Here is a 15,171-nt window from a genome sequence, read left to right on the forward strand (position 1 = left end):
TTCAATCAGGTGACCATGAATGATATCACTCTCCTGAGGGTAACACAGAGAGATAAAGAACGGATGTTGTTTGACTGCCAGCAAACACCGGGACCATACGTTGCAATGCTTTGCTCTGCAATGATTCCCGACTACGTGCTACTGGCCTGGCATGGTAAAGTGTCCTCCCATGAAGGACGGAATAAGGCTGCCCTCCCCAGAAACCTTTTACAAAGGCTTTGGAAGTACATCCAGGAGAGCTTTATGGAGATGTTCCCTGGAGGATTTCCACTCCATCCCCAGACACGTTAACAGACTTTTCCAGTAGCTATACTGGCCGCAAATGCAAGGTCAAATCAATCATTAAATACGCTTGCTTTTAAACCATGTATAATATTTACAAAGCTACACTCACCAGAGGTTCCTTCTCCACCTTCAGGGTCCGGGAGCCCACCTTGGGTGGGTTCAGGGTGTAGTGGCTCCAGGTCTAGGGTGATAAACAGATCCTGGCTGTTGGGGAAACCAGTTTCTCCGCTTCCTTGCTGTGAGCTATCTACAACCTCCTCCTCATCATTTTCCTCGCCCCCAAAACCCGCTTCCGTGTTGACTCCCACTCCTTGGACGGAGTCAAGCACAGGGTTGGGGGTAGTGGTGACTGAACCCCCTAGAATGTCATGCAGCTCATCATAGAAGCAGCATGTCTTGGGCTCTGAACCGGAGCGGCCGTTTGCCTCTCTGGTTTTTTGGTAGGCTTGCCTGAGCTCCCTAATTTTCACGCGGCACTGCTGAGGGTCCCTGTTATAGCCTCTGTCCTTCATGCCCTTGGGAGATTTTTTCAAATGTTTTGGCATTTCGTTTTTTCGAACTGAGTTCTGCCAGCACGGATTTGTCTCCCCATACAGCGATCAGATCCCGTACCTCCCGTTCGGTCCACGCTGGAGCTCTTCGGCGATTCTGGGACTGCATGGTTTCCTGCGCTGATGGGCTCTGCATGGTGACCTGTGCAGGTGAGCTTGCCATGCTGGCCAAACAGGAAATGAGACTGAAAAGTTCGCAGGCCTTTTCCTGTCTACCTGGCCAGTGCATCGGAGTTGAGAGCGCTGTCCAGAGCGGTCACTATTGAGCACTCTGGGATAGCTCCCGGAAACCAATACCGTCGAATTGCGTCCACACTACCCCAAATTCGACCCAGCAAGACCGATTTCAGCACTAATCCCCTCGTCGGGGGTGGAGTAAAGAAATCAATTTTAAGAGCCCTTTAAGTCGAAAAAAGGGCTTCGTCATGTGGATGGGTGCAGGGTTAAATCGAGGTAACACTGCTAAATTTGACCTAAACTCGTAGTGTAGACCAGGCCTTAGACAAATACACACTTCCATTGGCTTCACTGGATGATTCATATATGTAAATTTAGCACTTGAGAGCTTTTTCAGGATCAAGGCCTGAGTCATGATCTAGTTACACAAGGCCTCAACCTGAAGTAAGTTTGGCTTGAACAAACATACATACCAATATTCAGTTATCTTTTAAAAAAAAACTAAGGAGTAATAATCTAGTATTGTAATAGCTTAATGTCATTTAATCTACTGAGTTAGCATAAACTGTAAGCAAACTCTACATAGTTCCTTGGAAAAATAGAAGTCTCGTTTAATGGAAAAAACAATCCTGAACTGGCATTTATGAACCTTTATAGATAAATATGTTTTATCATCTACTAGGATAAAATTTAACAGGGTTTTTTGGTATGTAAGAATCCAAAAGAAAATCACTAAGTCCTACTGTATGTTTAAACATAAAGTATCAGTCCAGAGAAACCCAGAGAAAAAGATGGAGTGGCATTCTTAACCCATGTTTATGATAGCGCAGGAGAAGAAAGAAAACCCGACCCTGCTCACAACCAACACCAACCTCAACTTGAAGCATCCTGGAATTTTTGTATTTAAACATTTAACTGTTACACAAATTGACGCCGTTCTATAGAACAGTTTTACAGCACTGAATTTGGCATAGAATCTTTAACTTTGAAGCTTCACAACTATCTTCATTCTTCCTTTCTCTGCCCACCCACCCCCTAACACATTGAGGATTATTCTTGACAAGTAAAATGTGGAAGCAGTGTTCCAGCATGGTCATTACAACCCCTTTCTGAATGAGACCAGATCCATAGTAGCATTCTCCAGTAACGATCAGAATTATGCTAGTCGGACAATCCACATTTAGCAGGAAAGTACTCCACATCGATCACAGCAGCCCCATGGTGCTCTCCCATCCTGACAAGCCAGGGAGCAAAAGAACAAGAGAAAAGGACAATCTCTTACTTCTCAAATCGCAGTGAAATGTTGAGGGACACCAATAGGTTATGGGTAGGGCCCTACCAAATTCATGGCGCATTGTGGTCAATTTCACGGTCATAAGATTTTAAAAAGAAGACATTTCAGGTATTTAAATCTAAAATTTCACAGTGTTGTAATTGTAGAGCTCCTGACCCAAAAAGGAGTTGCGGGGGAGGGTTGCAGTACTGCTACCCTTGCTCCTGCTGGCGGCGGCGCCGCATTCAGAGCTAGGCAGCTGGAGAGCGGCGGCTGCTGGCCAGTCGCCCAGCTCTGAAGGCAGAGCCACGACCAGCAGCAGTGCAGAAGTAATGATGGCATGATATGGTATTGCCACCCTTACTTACAGAACTGAGCCCTCAGTCAGCAGCTGCCACTCTTCGGCTGCTGTTCTCCAGCCACCCAGCTCTGAAGGCAGAGCAGAAGTAAGGGTGGCAATACCATGGCCCCCATAAAATAACCCTGCACTCCTCCCCCACAACTCCCTTTTGGGTCAGGACCCCCCAATTTAAGAAATGCTGGTCTCCCCTGTGAAATCTGTATAGTTTAGGGTAAAAGCACACAAAAGACCAGACGTGTGTGTGACGTGTTTTTCATGGCTGTGAATTTGGTAGAGCCCTAGTTATGAGTCCACTGTTAATTTTTTCATTGCAGATCTCTATGTTCAGCAACACAAAGTTCACTCCATCCACCTGCTGAAATATGGGTTTTAACCACTGCAGTTAGAAGACCCTCAAAATCGTTACCTCTTAAATACAAAATTTTATACTGTGCCCATCACCGTATTCAAGTGCCTCTAAAAAGAAACTGTAATTTTAGTAACTGTCCATGGTTACCAGTTTCCACCTTCCAAATACATTTTATAAAGATTTTTCAATATAGTTTACAAAGACCAACCGATACAGAACATAAATGCTCCTAAATAAATCAGTCTATTGCAGAGGTCCCCAAACTGTGGGGCAGAATATTCAGGGGGGCGCAGCTGGGGCCCGGGCCAGCTCCCGCCGGGGGAAGCACCACCCAGCTCCTCTCCTGGCCCAGGGTCCCAGCTGCCAGCCCCCTTACCCCTGTCCACGTCCCGCGCCCCAGAGCCACGGCTCCACTCCCAGCCACAGCTCAGGGGGAATGCAAAGAGGGGTTGGGGAGGGCATGAGGTAAAAAGTCTTGGGGTCACTGGTCTATTGAGTCAAAAAAAAAAAACCGACAAAAAACAAACAAAAACAAAAAAACCCTTAAGTCTCTGGCCATGGGAAACAGGATTTCTGCAATGCACTGTGTGGTATGCATGTTATTTATTCCAGCAGTATAGAACTGAACAGATCAAGTACAAATTTGGACCTTATCCTGCAAGTGGTCCCACTAGAATCCATAAAACTACTCATACAAAGATTTGCAAGATCAGACCCTTGAACAGCAAGGGGTCCATGATATCAACTCATAAACCTACATATGATTTCTCTCCCTTTATTTCTGCTTGTCTAAGATTAAGGCCAAAAAACGTAAGGGTAAGAGTGAAAACTAACCCTTATCTTATCCCCACTGTATTTAAGTATTGCACATAAGAAATGTAAGTCAACCACAGTTCAGCAATACATTCAATACTTGGGCATACCAAATAACATCTAGTTTTCTGGCTTAAAGCTCATGTCTGATTCTTAACATATTTTTACACTACTTAGGATCACATGGGCTATCAACAAGTACAAAAGGAAAATAACACATTCATCAAGAATTTTGTGAAAGAGCTCATAGTGGCTGGCAACCTAGTCTATTCAGGACAATGATACTAACACATGACATTGAAGATGTAACTGCCAAATTAATCAAACCCTTCGGTAAATACAATTCAGACAAGCAGATTCAACACCTCAAAAAACTAGTCTATATACAAACTCAAAAGATAACTACAATTTTATAATGCCACTTATATAGGGTGATCATATTTCCCTATGCTGAATAAAGGACACCTGGTAAAATTACTCGTACTCGAGCGAGTTCAACGGTAATCAATCAGAACTATGCAGTACAATCGTTCAAATTAACATCAAGTTGACTGAACCCCCTTTAAGAAGAAATACTGCATAGTTGGATTCTTTGTATTTACCTTCTTATCTTTAAGACTTCAGGGTTCACACTAGGCATGTAAATACCATTTTAAAAGTTAACCGTTTAAACGATTAAAAAATATGTCATTTAAATGGTTAACCAATTAAGCGTGGCTGGCATCGCCTGTATTGTTCATCAATCAGGAGGTGGAGGCAGGTCAGATAAAATGATTTTAAAATAATACCTGGCACTTATAGTACAGTATAATTTCAGTTAACTGGGATTTTCAGATAAAAGGAATTAGGTTATCTGAATCCAGAGTGCATCCCCCATGTTCCCTATGTTGGTTGGTAGCACTCACGTTTATGTGAGTGCCCGATTATATGAAAGTTTAGGCTGTCCCCCAGGCCATTTGGATAAACGGGAGTGTACTGTACTTCGTATCAGAGTACATTACAGGTGAATCCTTACTATTGGAAGTGAGTTAGGGAATGTGTCTAATTTGTTATATCAAGGAATTGTGAATCAGTGTTTTTAGTACTACTCCTGCCTCTGCTTCTAACTCACTCTGATTTTGAGCAAGTCAGTATGGTTATGATTAAGAAAGTGACTGAGTAAAAACAATGTTGTGCTTCTTGACATCTGTTTCCCTGCGTGTGTATTCAGTCATTAAAAAAAAAAGTTATAACATCATGTTTTGTATCCTGGCTAGACTGGTAGAACCAACATAGCTATGGGACACGAAGCTGGATTCTGTATCATTTTTTATACATCAGCAGCACTACAACTGAATCTTTTATTTCTATTGATGATGCTCAAGACTAAGTACAAGGCTCTAGAGATTCCAGGTTGAGTTTTCAGTGGTGTCAGAAAAAACATCTTTTTACTTTTAGACTGAGCAAATTTGACGTGGAATCATCAGGATGCAGTAAATATGGAACCTCACAATGCCATTTTTCAAAGGCTAACTCTGCCCTCAACATCTTCATTTTAGAGGAGAAAATACTAATGTGTGTGTGGAATTATGGAGCTTAATGCTTATAAAATACTTTGATATCCTTTGAAAGACATTTTAGAAGTGCAAAGCAGCACTCTCCATTAAAGATATAGGGAGAATGAAAAAATATTCCAACTGAAATGTGGGGTTTAAGTTGATATTCTTTTAAATTTTCTTGTCCAGATGAGGGTTTTGGTGGTGCAAGGCTAATACAGTAAGGCTGTGTCTACACTACAGCCTACGGCAGCACCCCCCGAACAACGTAAGTTATACCAACATTAGCATTCATGCGCACAGCACTATGTCAGCGGGAGAGCTTCTGATGCGACATAGCTTATGCTGCTCATGGAGGTGGGTTTTTCTTATATTGACAGGAGAGCTCTCTCCCATCAGCATAGATCTCTCTTTACCTGATGCACTATAGTGGCACAGCTGCTCTGCTGCAGCATTGTATATTTATACATGGCCCAAGAGACTTGTTATCCTGCTGAGTACCTATTGAGGGGATTTTGGTGTTTTAGGATGTATGCTAACCTGTCATCTGCTACTGGTGTGCAACATTATAGGCACTAGAATCTTTGACCCTGGGAAACATTGTTGCTGATGAAACGGATGCTGAGTGTCACAGGATAAGTGCAGGGTGACCAGATGTCCTGTTTTTAAGCCCTCCTTCAAGTGTCCCAACATTTTCTTAAAAACGGGCAAAATGTCCCAGATTTTCTGTCTCCCCCCATCACTACTGACGGATCCACTGTAGCTGCTGGCTGGACCCCTGTTTGCCAGCCGCCCGTCCACCAGCGGTGAGTTGGAGGTTCCAGTGGCCAACGATGGGGGAAGGGTGTGCAAGGCTGGTGGCGGGGTGAAGATGCAGCTGGCAGGGTCAGCCGCTCCCCTGCTGGTCTGTCAGCACAGCCCCTGCTGTGTGCCAGCTCTCAGCCAGCAGAGCCCCATCCCACTTCCAACCAGCACTGGCTGCGCACTGCAAGCTGCGGTGGCTGGTGAGTGCAGGCAGGCGCCAGATGGTGGCCAGTAACTTGTCGTCTATGTTGCCCACCAATCGGCCCTTTAAGCGCTCCCCCTCTCGCTGTCCTCTCCTTGCTCTGCCCCTTCTCAACCTCCTGCAACCCACTGCTCTTACATGTCCTCCCCGGCAGGGTGCATCCCATGCCCAGAGAACCAGCCCCTGGTCGGAGCACTTAGCTCACGAACAGCCTGGCCAGCAGGCTCCTTCCTGCCCCCACTGCCTCTGGCTGGGCTGGCGCCGCAGGAAAGCCCAAGACCCTCCAGCCCAGAGCACTGGCCAGGAGGAGCCAAGCCCTGCCTGTGCCAAAGCCCCACATAGCGCTGGCATGGGGAAGCCTCTCTGCCTCTCAGCTAAGCTCTAAAGTGGCAGGGTGGAAGCGATTTTCAGCCTGTTCATGCCCCAAACCTACAGGCTCCACAGCAGTTCCTGGAGCAGGGGCTCAGCACCCTTTCCACACACACCCCCGCCCCAGGGAGCAAGGGGTTGCTCCGTCCCCTAGGCACACTCCCCTCCTGAGCCACCTCTCCAGCCGAGTTTGCTGAAGTCCCTGCAGTCAGGTTTCCTGGTGACAATGCATTCTGAGGGCTTAACCCCTTCCTGCCCACACTGTAGCCAGGAAGTGGCTGGGTTTTGTCAGTGGCCAGCAGCAGTCTAGAGGTGTTAGCTGCCTTTTGATACTGCAGGCAGGAAGGAACAAGCTGCTTCCAACCTGGGATGGGGTGGGGAGGAGAAGCGATGAGCTCTGCAAAGACACAGGCCAGGTCATCCCTTCCACCCCCTCCTCCCTTGACACTGGAAGCAGCTCCCATCCCTTCCCTCCCACACAGTGCTGAAAGGCTGCTGCTGGCCACATTCTGGTGCGAACCCTGGCAGAAATCTGGAAAGGAGGGGCATATGACCCTTCTTTCCCCACCAATGTCTTGCCTCAGGAAGACAGCACCAGGAGAGGCGGGTCCGTCCCGGGGGTCCAGCCAGGCATGGAGGATAGAGCACCAGGTAGAGAGGGTCAGATGGGTTGGTCACGCCCCGTGTGAGTGAGTGAGTGTCAACCCTCCCCGTGTGAACAACGGATGTAAAAGGTTAACCGGTAAGCAACAGTTAACCCGCCTTAACCATTAACCCCGGGCTGTCCCACGGCGGCCGGCCAACCCCATTGGCATAAAAACCCCACCTCCACGATCAGCAGAAGTTAAGTCAGCAGAAGAAGCTCTCCCGCCGACTTAGCCCTGTGCACATGAGTGCTTATGTCAGTGTAACTTATGTTACTCACGGGAGAGGCTTAATCACCACCTTAAGCAATGTAAGTTATGCTGACATAGGCTGTAGTGTAGACATAGCCTCATATGCTGAGCTTTCCACCTATCCTGATGCCAATTTCACTATTTTCCAAGTTACCAATGATAGATAAGACCTGAATTTCTCAGGTACAATAACTCCTCACTTAACGTTGTAGTTATCTTCCGGAAAAATGCAACTTTAAGCAAAACGATGTTAAGTGAATCCAATTTCCCCATAAGATTCCCTTTTCCGGCGGGACCCTCCACCACAGTCCCCGCTCCTGCCCCATGCTGGGCAAGGAGGCAGCCCCATCCCTCACCCCCAGTGAGGCTACAGTCAGGGGCAACAGCAGGGGAGGAGGCGCACGCAGCACCCCCCGGCACCCACCAAGGGGGAGGTGAGGGAGATTCCTGGACCTGAGAGGGGCCCTAGGAGCACATGCAGTGACATGGTGGGGGTGAGTGTGCTGCTGGGGGGGCAGGAAAGGGGGGTTCCTGCCCCAGAGCTCGCTGCTGCCGGCAGGGAAAGGGCTGGGGGGAGTCCTCCTCTCTGGCCCCTGTCCCGGAGCAGCCTGCCTGTACCCCAAATTCATCCTCAGCCCTGCCCCACCCTAGAGCCCACACCCCCAGCCAGAGCTTTTACCCCGCCACCGCACCCTCAACCCTCTACTCCAGCCCTGAGCCCCTCCAACACCTTATCCCCCGTCCCAGCCAGAGCCCTCATCCCCCTGCACTCCAACCCTCTGCCCCAGCCCTGAGCCTCTCTAACCCCCCAAACCCACCAGCCCCAGACACTCCTACTCTCACCCTGAGCCCCTCCCACACCCCAAATCCCTCATTCCCAGCCCCAGAGCCCTCACCCCCTACACCGCTACTCTTGCCCTGAGCCCTTCCCATCCCCAAACTCCCTCCCAGAACCTGCACCCCCTCCCATCCCCAAACTCCCTCCCAGAACCTGCACCCCTTCCCTCCGCACCCCCTCCCATCCCCAAACTCCCTCCCAGGGCCTGCACCCCGCACCCCAATCCCCTGCCCCAGCCTAGGGCCTGCAGCCCAGACCTCCTCCCCCACCCAAACTCCCTCCCAGAGCCTTGGGCAGGTGGGGGGGTGGAGTTTTGGGGGGCAGGTTCAGAGCATCACCAAAATTTCTACAAACCTGCCACCGCTGAGCAGGGCTTCTGGTCCACCCTGGTTCCAAGCCCCCACCAGCTTGCTGCAATGGGCTGCTCTTCCTGCAAGCAGTGGACAAAGCAGGCGGCTGCCAAACAACATCAGAAGGGAGCATTGCACAACTTTAAACGAGCATGTTCCCTAATTGATCAGCAACGTAGCAACGAAACAACGTTAACTGGGACGACTTTAAGTGAGGAGCTACTGTACAAAATCAAACAGAAAAAACACTAACAAAAATCTTTCAGATATACTGTATGCATATGCATTAAATTATAAAGACGCTAAAATGGGGCCAGAATCTTTGTTTTTTTCCTTTGCAAGTCACCTTTAAGTCTGTGTCTCAGGAATCTTATTTACTTTTTACAAGCAGCCCAGTATTCTAATATGCACTATTCGTGGTTCCACACAGTAGACAAAACATTTTGTACGTGAAGTTCAGTTTCAAGTTTGAGACCTTCCAGCTGCAAGAGAAAGTTTCATCAACAATATCTCAGTCCTTTTAAAACCTAAATTACACACGCACACATGTATATGAATATTTCAAGCTGGCAAGCCAATAAATTGATAAAAAAACAAGATGGACATAATGTCAGTCGACTTATACTGCTAACCTGAGAACATAACTAACCACGAATGAAACACTCCAGAAGTAAGTTATAAAAGGTAATCAATTAAGTTTATATTATTCATTTTCCCCAGTCTGAAGTTTCTTCCTCTAGCATGCAATAAAACACTACACAGGCCCAATATACACACCATATTGCAATGGTTTAATTAAATGTGTGATTTAAAAATCAAACAGGTACAAAACCCTCTGTGAACGCTCATAACTCAATTTAAGCCTGTCTTACGATGACTTTGTTAAATCAATTCCTTACCATCTTAGCTAAATCAGTATAAGCCTGGGTTAAACTGATTTAAGTATCTGTGTAGAAGTCTGCACCAATCTAACTAAATTTAAAAACAAATGTTTAAGTTGATTTAGTTAAACCAGTCCACCTTGTATGAATTAGAAAACCGAAAATCTATGCTAAGAGAGGGGTAAACAGGCCCTTGGACAAAATAATTGCTCCAAGACACTACTGCTCTTTTCTTAAGTAAGGTCTAGGTGAAGCGTGAGACAAGTTATGGAACAAAGCATTTTAAAATTAGACAAACCCTATTTTCAGGTTCATAAAGTGAAAAAAATTAGATAGCTCTAAAGCAACATACTAAAACACCATGACCAGACTAAAAACATACCTTGATTTATGCAACGTGCCTTAAGTTCTCTTGAATAAAGTATCTGAAAAGTAGAAAAGACTCTTTGAGACAAGATTCACCTAAACATACAAGTCTGCCACAGATAGAATATCAGTTATTGAATTTGATTTATGTGTTCTTAAATACATAACTTAGCCACTTCAATTTTGGCTGTGTACCTGAACTCTTCATTTGGCACCTGAGGAACATGTTTACAGACTCCTGAAGTACGGCAGCTATTCTAGATAAGGATAAATGTTCAGAGTCAAAAGAGAAGTCTAAGGTGGCAGAAGTGTATTGATAAAAGTTTTGTTTACTAATGAGTTTTAGGGTGACCAGATGTCCCAATTTTATAGGGACAGTCCTGATTTTGGGGTCTTTTTCTTATATAGTCTCCTATTACCCCCCATCCTGTCCCGATTTTTCACACTTGCTGTCTGGTCACCCTAATGAGTTTGCACAGTATGACCACTATGAGCTACATATTGACTCTGAAGAGCGTTATTTTCTTTAAGAGTGTTTAGTATCTTTCCAAAACACTAACACTAATCTCAGAGCTCTATAAATGGAAGATCCTGATTTATCCACCAGAATACAGTACATGCAGTAATAATGCAAGTTCCTGAACACTGCGCTACCAATGCAGCAAATGATTGAGAGAGACCACATCTCGGGATTAAGTCAGTACTTTTCTCTTATTGATCATTCAGTCCTTGCTGCAGAGTGCTAACAAAGTTAACTAGAGGGTGATTTTTGACATCAACATATGCCCCAGAAGGAACTGAGCTGAGATCACATAAGTATCACTGATTAGTAAATGTGAGCTTCTGTCTGTGAGCTTCATGCATCCAATGAAGTGAGCTGTAGCTCACGAAAGCTTATGCTCTAATAAATTGGTTAGTCTCTAAGGTGCCACAAGTACTCCTTTTCTTTTTACGGATACAGACTAACACAGCTGCTACTCTGAAATCTGTCTGTTCAGTCACTTCTGCTCCAACACATCACAGATGATAGTATTTGCATCAAGCCTTCTCATAGATTCATCTTCATATTAAATATATATATATTTTAAAAGGAAAGAATAGACAGTTCTTGGCATTCAAAAAATTCTGGTCTGAATGCATCATGGTGGACTGAACTAACAGATCTTGTCATCTTTCATAACACTGAAACACCATGGGAGGAAGAAACCAGACGCTGAGCTTTAGCCAACATATTCTTAGAACATGGGTCCAGCAGTGTTGCCTAATGGCTAGAACAACAGACTGGAACTCAGGAGTCTTGGGTTTATTCCCAGCAGCCTCGGGCGTACTGGGTGACCAGGCAAGTAATTTCACCTCTGTGCTCCAGGATATGCCACACTGCAATCACAGAGCGCATCTGCAGCTAGCTGGCTCAGGTATAGGCAGCAAAGAAGCCAAGACAGCACAAGCTGCAGAGCCTGCTGGAGACACTGGGTGATGCCTCGCACAGGTAGCCAGCGGTGCCACGGTACCAGGACCCCAGCCAGGCAGCTCCGCGCTCTCTCACGGAATCCGCACAAGCCACACGAGCCCCAGGATTGCCGGGCAGGTGCCTCCTCGGTTTCCTCCATCTGTAAAATGGGGACAATGATCCTGCCCCCTCTCGCACACACACGTGGAGAGCTGCGCACCAGCAGCGCCAGGCGGGAGCCGGCTACGACGTTACCGTTACTGCCAAGGGGCTGCCCAAGCTGGGGGACAGAGCACAGCCGCGCGCTCCCCGCAGGGCCCCGGGCACCGCCACCCCAGGGGCTCCGCGCAAGCCGCCCCCACCTCCCGTTAACACGGGGGGCCGCCGCTCGCAGGCGGGGGAAGGGGGGGGATGTGCCACCACAAGGGGCCAGGGCGGGGGAGTGTTACCGCCCCGCGCTGCTCTTGAGGGGCCAGCCCGCGCCGCCCGGCAACCCCAGAAACGCGCCTGAGGGGGCTGTGCCCCCGCGAGACCCGCTGGGGGAGGGGGCTACACGCTGAATAAACGACTCGGGGAGGGGGAAGGGTGGCAGTTACGACTCACCTCCCAGCCCGCGCGCTCAGCTGGACTCCACCATGATGCCGGCCGTCCGCCCCGCCCCGCCCCTTCACACGTCAAAACGTCGCAGCCACGACGGGCTCCCAGGGCGGCCAAACTATTCCGTACCTTGGGCCCTCAGCTCCGCACAAACACACCCCCTACCAGAGCGAGGCTGGCCCCGCCCCTAGGTCTGCGCTGAGCCTTCTGAGTCCCGGGCTCCTCCCACCTCCGCTCGCGGGGCGGAGGGAGGCGGGGCTGGGGCTGGGGCTGGGGCTGCCGAACGTTCCACGCGGGAGGGTGGGGCCGGGTTTGTGGGGAGATTGTTCGTTGTCCCGCGGCCCCCTAGTGGCCGAGCCGCTCCCTGACGCTGGGGCACGTGTCCCTGCTTTTCTCCGCCGCCAGGGGCTGCAACCTGCCTGCCGGCTGCGCGTGACACCTTCGCAGGGAGTCCTGCGGCTTGGGCTCCGAGCCCACACCGGCTCCTGGGAGGCTCGCGCTGAAAGCGCCGGACTTACCACCACTCACCTTGGGCTGCTGAGGCCATAACAGGGCCCGCTTCGGGTTGCACAGGCAGCTGGCCAGGGGCCCTGCCAAGGCTGCGTTTTAATGGGGGATATGCCTAGCAGCTCCAGCTCACATGCGGCCTCCAGGAAAAATCTGTCCAGAGTTTGCCCCAAGGCCCAGCACATGGCTTAGGTCCGGGTTGCGCAACCTTTTTGGCCCAAGGGCCACATTAGGGTGCAAAACTGTATGGAGGGCCAGGTAGGGAAGGCTGTGCACATGTCTCCAACCAGCCTGGCGCTCACCCCCTTCCACTTCCCACCTCTGACTGTCCCCCTCAGAACCCCCGATCCATCCAAACCCCCCCGCCCCCTAATACCAGATGGAAAGAACAACAACAAAACTGATATTTTTTTAACTTGCAGAAAAGAGAATTATAATGTATCTGAAACATCTCAAAGTGCATATATTCACAGTTTTATTTTGGAGCAGGCTGTATCTCCTTCAGGGCATTAAAAACACAGCTTTTTGTAATTGCATTATGGATGTCATGCTAATCCATTTTGCAGTGGCCTTAGAATCCCTTTTTCTAAAAATAACAGATTTTCTCCCTATAGCAAGTAGAAAAGTTGTGAAAGCCATGGGTCTACTAATAGAAGCTTTTTATCTAACAGCAGATAAAGCCTGGCAGTCTCTTCCTCCATCTATGAATATTATTACACTTAAACTAATTATACAATATTTTTATCTGAGGCCAGTCACAGGAAAATAGGATATCAGTGAGAGCAAAGTAACGGGAGAGATGTGAAAAATTAGAACAGGACAAAGAGAGACAAGAGTTAACAGAATACACCATGAAGTGTTGAAGCAGTCTTTAAAAACTAATCTGTGTAGGCCAGGTTCCTGAGAGCTTGTATGTATCACGTGCATTATCTGGTATCAGACACTGAAACATTGTTGCTGTTGATTAAAATATCATATATGTTTGTGTTGAGTCTGTATGTAAAGTCTGTGGTAAACACATACACAGTGTTCAGGGATCCTGCCCATGAAACATAAAGTAATGATAGTAACTCATCAGTATGTCAGTTTTAACTGCTCCCATCTCTACCTTGCAGCAGTGAGTGGTGCTAATCTCTTCTCAAATGTCCTTCCTCATAACTGATGTTGTTTAGTAGTGGTCCCTTTGGGCTTTAAAATCTATCATCATCTAGACTGATCTCCTTCATAACACAGGCCATAGAATTTCACCCAGTGATTCTTGTAGTAGGGGAAATTATTCTTCCATACTATGTGTGATCATTATCAAGCCTAATGTCTGATAATTGAAAGACATGCTCTATTTCATTTAGTGCCTCTGCATTTGTTGAAGAGGAAGACTGAAAAGCAGAGGCGGCTCTACCAATTTTGCTGCCCCAAGCAGTCGCTGCCGAATTGCTGCCACCGCAACAGCAGCGGAGCTGCCGCCAAATTGCCGCCGCGCCCGGAAGAGCGGCAGAGCTGCCGCCCAAAAGCCGCCGCAGCGGGAAGAGCGGCAGAGCTGCCGCCAAATTGCTACCGTGAGACACGGACTGCCACCCCATTCTCAGTGCCACCCCAAGCACCTGCTTGGAAAGCTGGTGCCTGGAGCCGGCCCTGCTGAAAAGGCTTGAGAACTAAGGAGGAGCAACCACTGCTTGGAGAAAAGCAACAAAAAGACCAGACACTGGCCATTACAATAGTTTTATATCTCAAATGCTCCACATCGCAGCTACCAAATACTTCAACACCCTCTTCAGCAAGGGACAAGCAATGCAAACAAAATCTATCCTCATTCTCTAAGTGTAAGCGGGGGAATAGTCCCGCTCTTGTGGGGAACTTTCCTGGCTTCTGCACTACCCTGGTGAAGTGGGCTAGCGAAAGGATCCGAGTCCTCGCTCCCACTTCCTTTACCCAGTGGCCTCCCTGCCCTTGAGGACGCCCCTTCCACTCTACTGTCTGGCAGAGTCCTCGTAACACCCCAACAAGGCTGGGCCCAGGATTCCTGGGGGGCTCGACCCCTAACCCTGCTGTGGTCACCTAGGACAGGGGCTAGAGTGTCACCACTCCATGGTACTCTCTCTGCACTGGGTACTTCTCTGACCCACTGACCATTACATACAAGTTAAAGCAAATGCAAGTTATTTAATCAACAATTAATTTTAAAAAGAATAAGGAAAAATGGGAAAGGTTAAAGGAAACACATCACCCCGCTCTGTGGCAGGGAACATCACAAACAGTATCTCTGGAATGTCAGGGCAGTTCACAGTCTGTTCCTTGTAAGTCCCAGGCCTTCTTCTCAGGCCCTGGCTGTGCTGCAGGGATGCTGTGGGTTGGACACTTGCTCTGGTGGTGGCCACACACACTCAAGCTCTAAGTGGTAGGACCCTTCTTCCCAGTATCGCCCCCGCCCTGTCGGGCTTATGATCCAAGCCTGGCCTGCAGAGCCCCTTGGCTGAGGCGTTTCCCTGTGCTGGGCCCGCTGCCCAGGGTCCCCCTCGCTCTCCCCAGCTGCTCACCGCACCCAGCTCCAGCCCCAGCTCCACCACTCG

At 48.3% G+C, this 15,171-nt stretch overlaps 1 protein-coding gene across 1 annotated transcript in view; it reads right to left on the bottom strand.

Moving 5' to 3' along the window:
- Window positions 1-12,190, bottom strand: part of CDKAL1 (CDKAL1 threonylcarbamoyladenosine tRNA methylthiotransferase) — a 657,626-nt gene extending 645,436 nt beyond the window's left edge. Inside the window, exons 1-2 of the mRNA XM_074944791.1 lie at window positions 12,104-12,190; window positions 10,067-10,109 (exon numbers count right to left, since the gene is read on the bottom strand). The gene's annotated coding sequence lies outside the window, so the exon portion shown is untranslated. The remainder of the gene's footprint in view (window positions 1-10,066; window positions 10,110-12,103) is intronic.
- Window positions 12,191-15,171: the final 2,981 nt, after the last annotated feature.

This window comes from Natator depressus, chromosome 2 (assembly GCF_965152275.1).
Source record: "Natator depressus isolate rNatDep1 chromosome 2, rNatDep2.hap1, whole genome shotgun sequence".
NCBI classification, from domain to species: Eukaryota; Metazoa; Chordata; order Testudines; family Cheloniidae; genus Natator; species Natator depressus.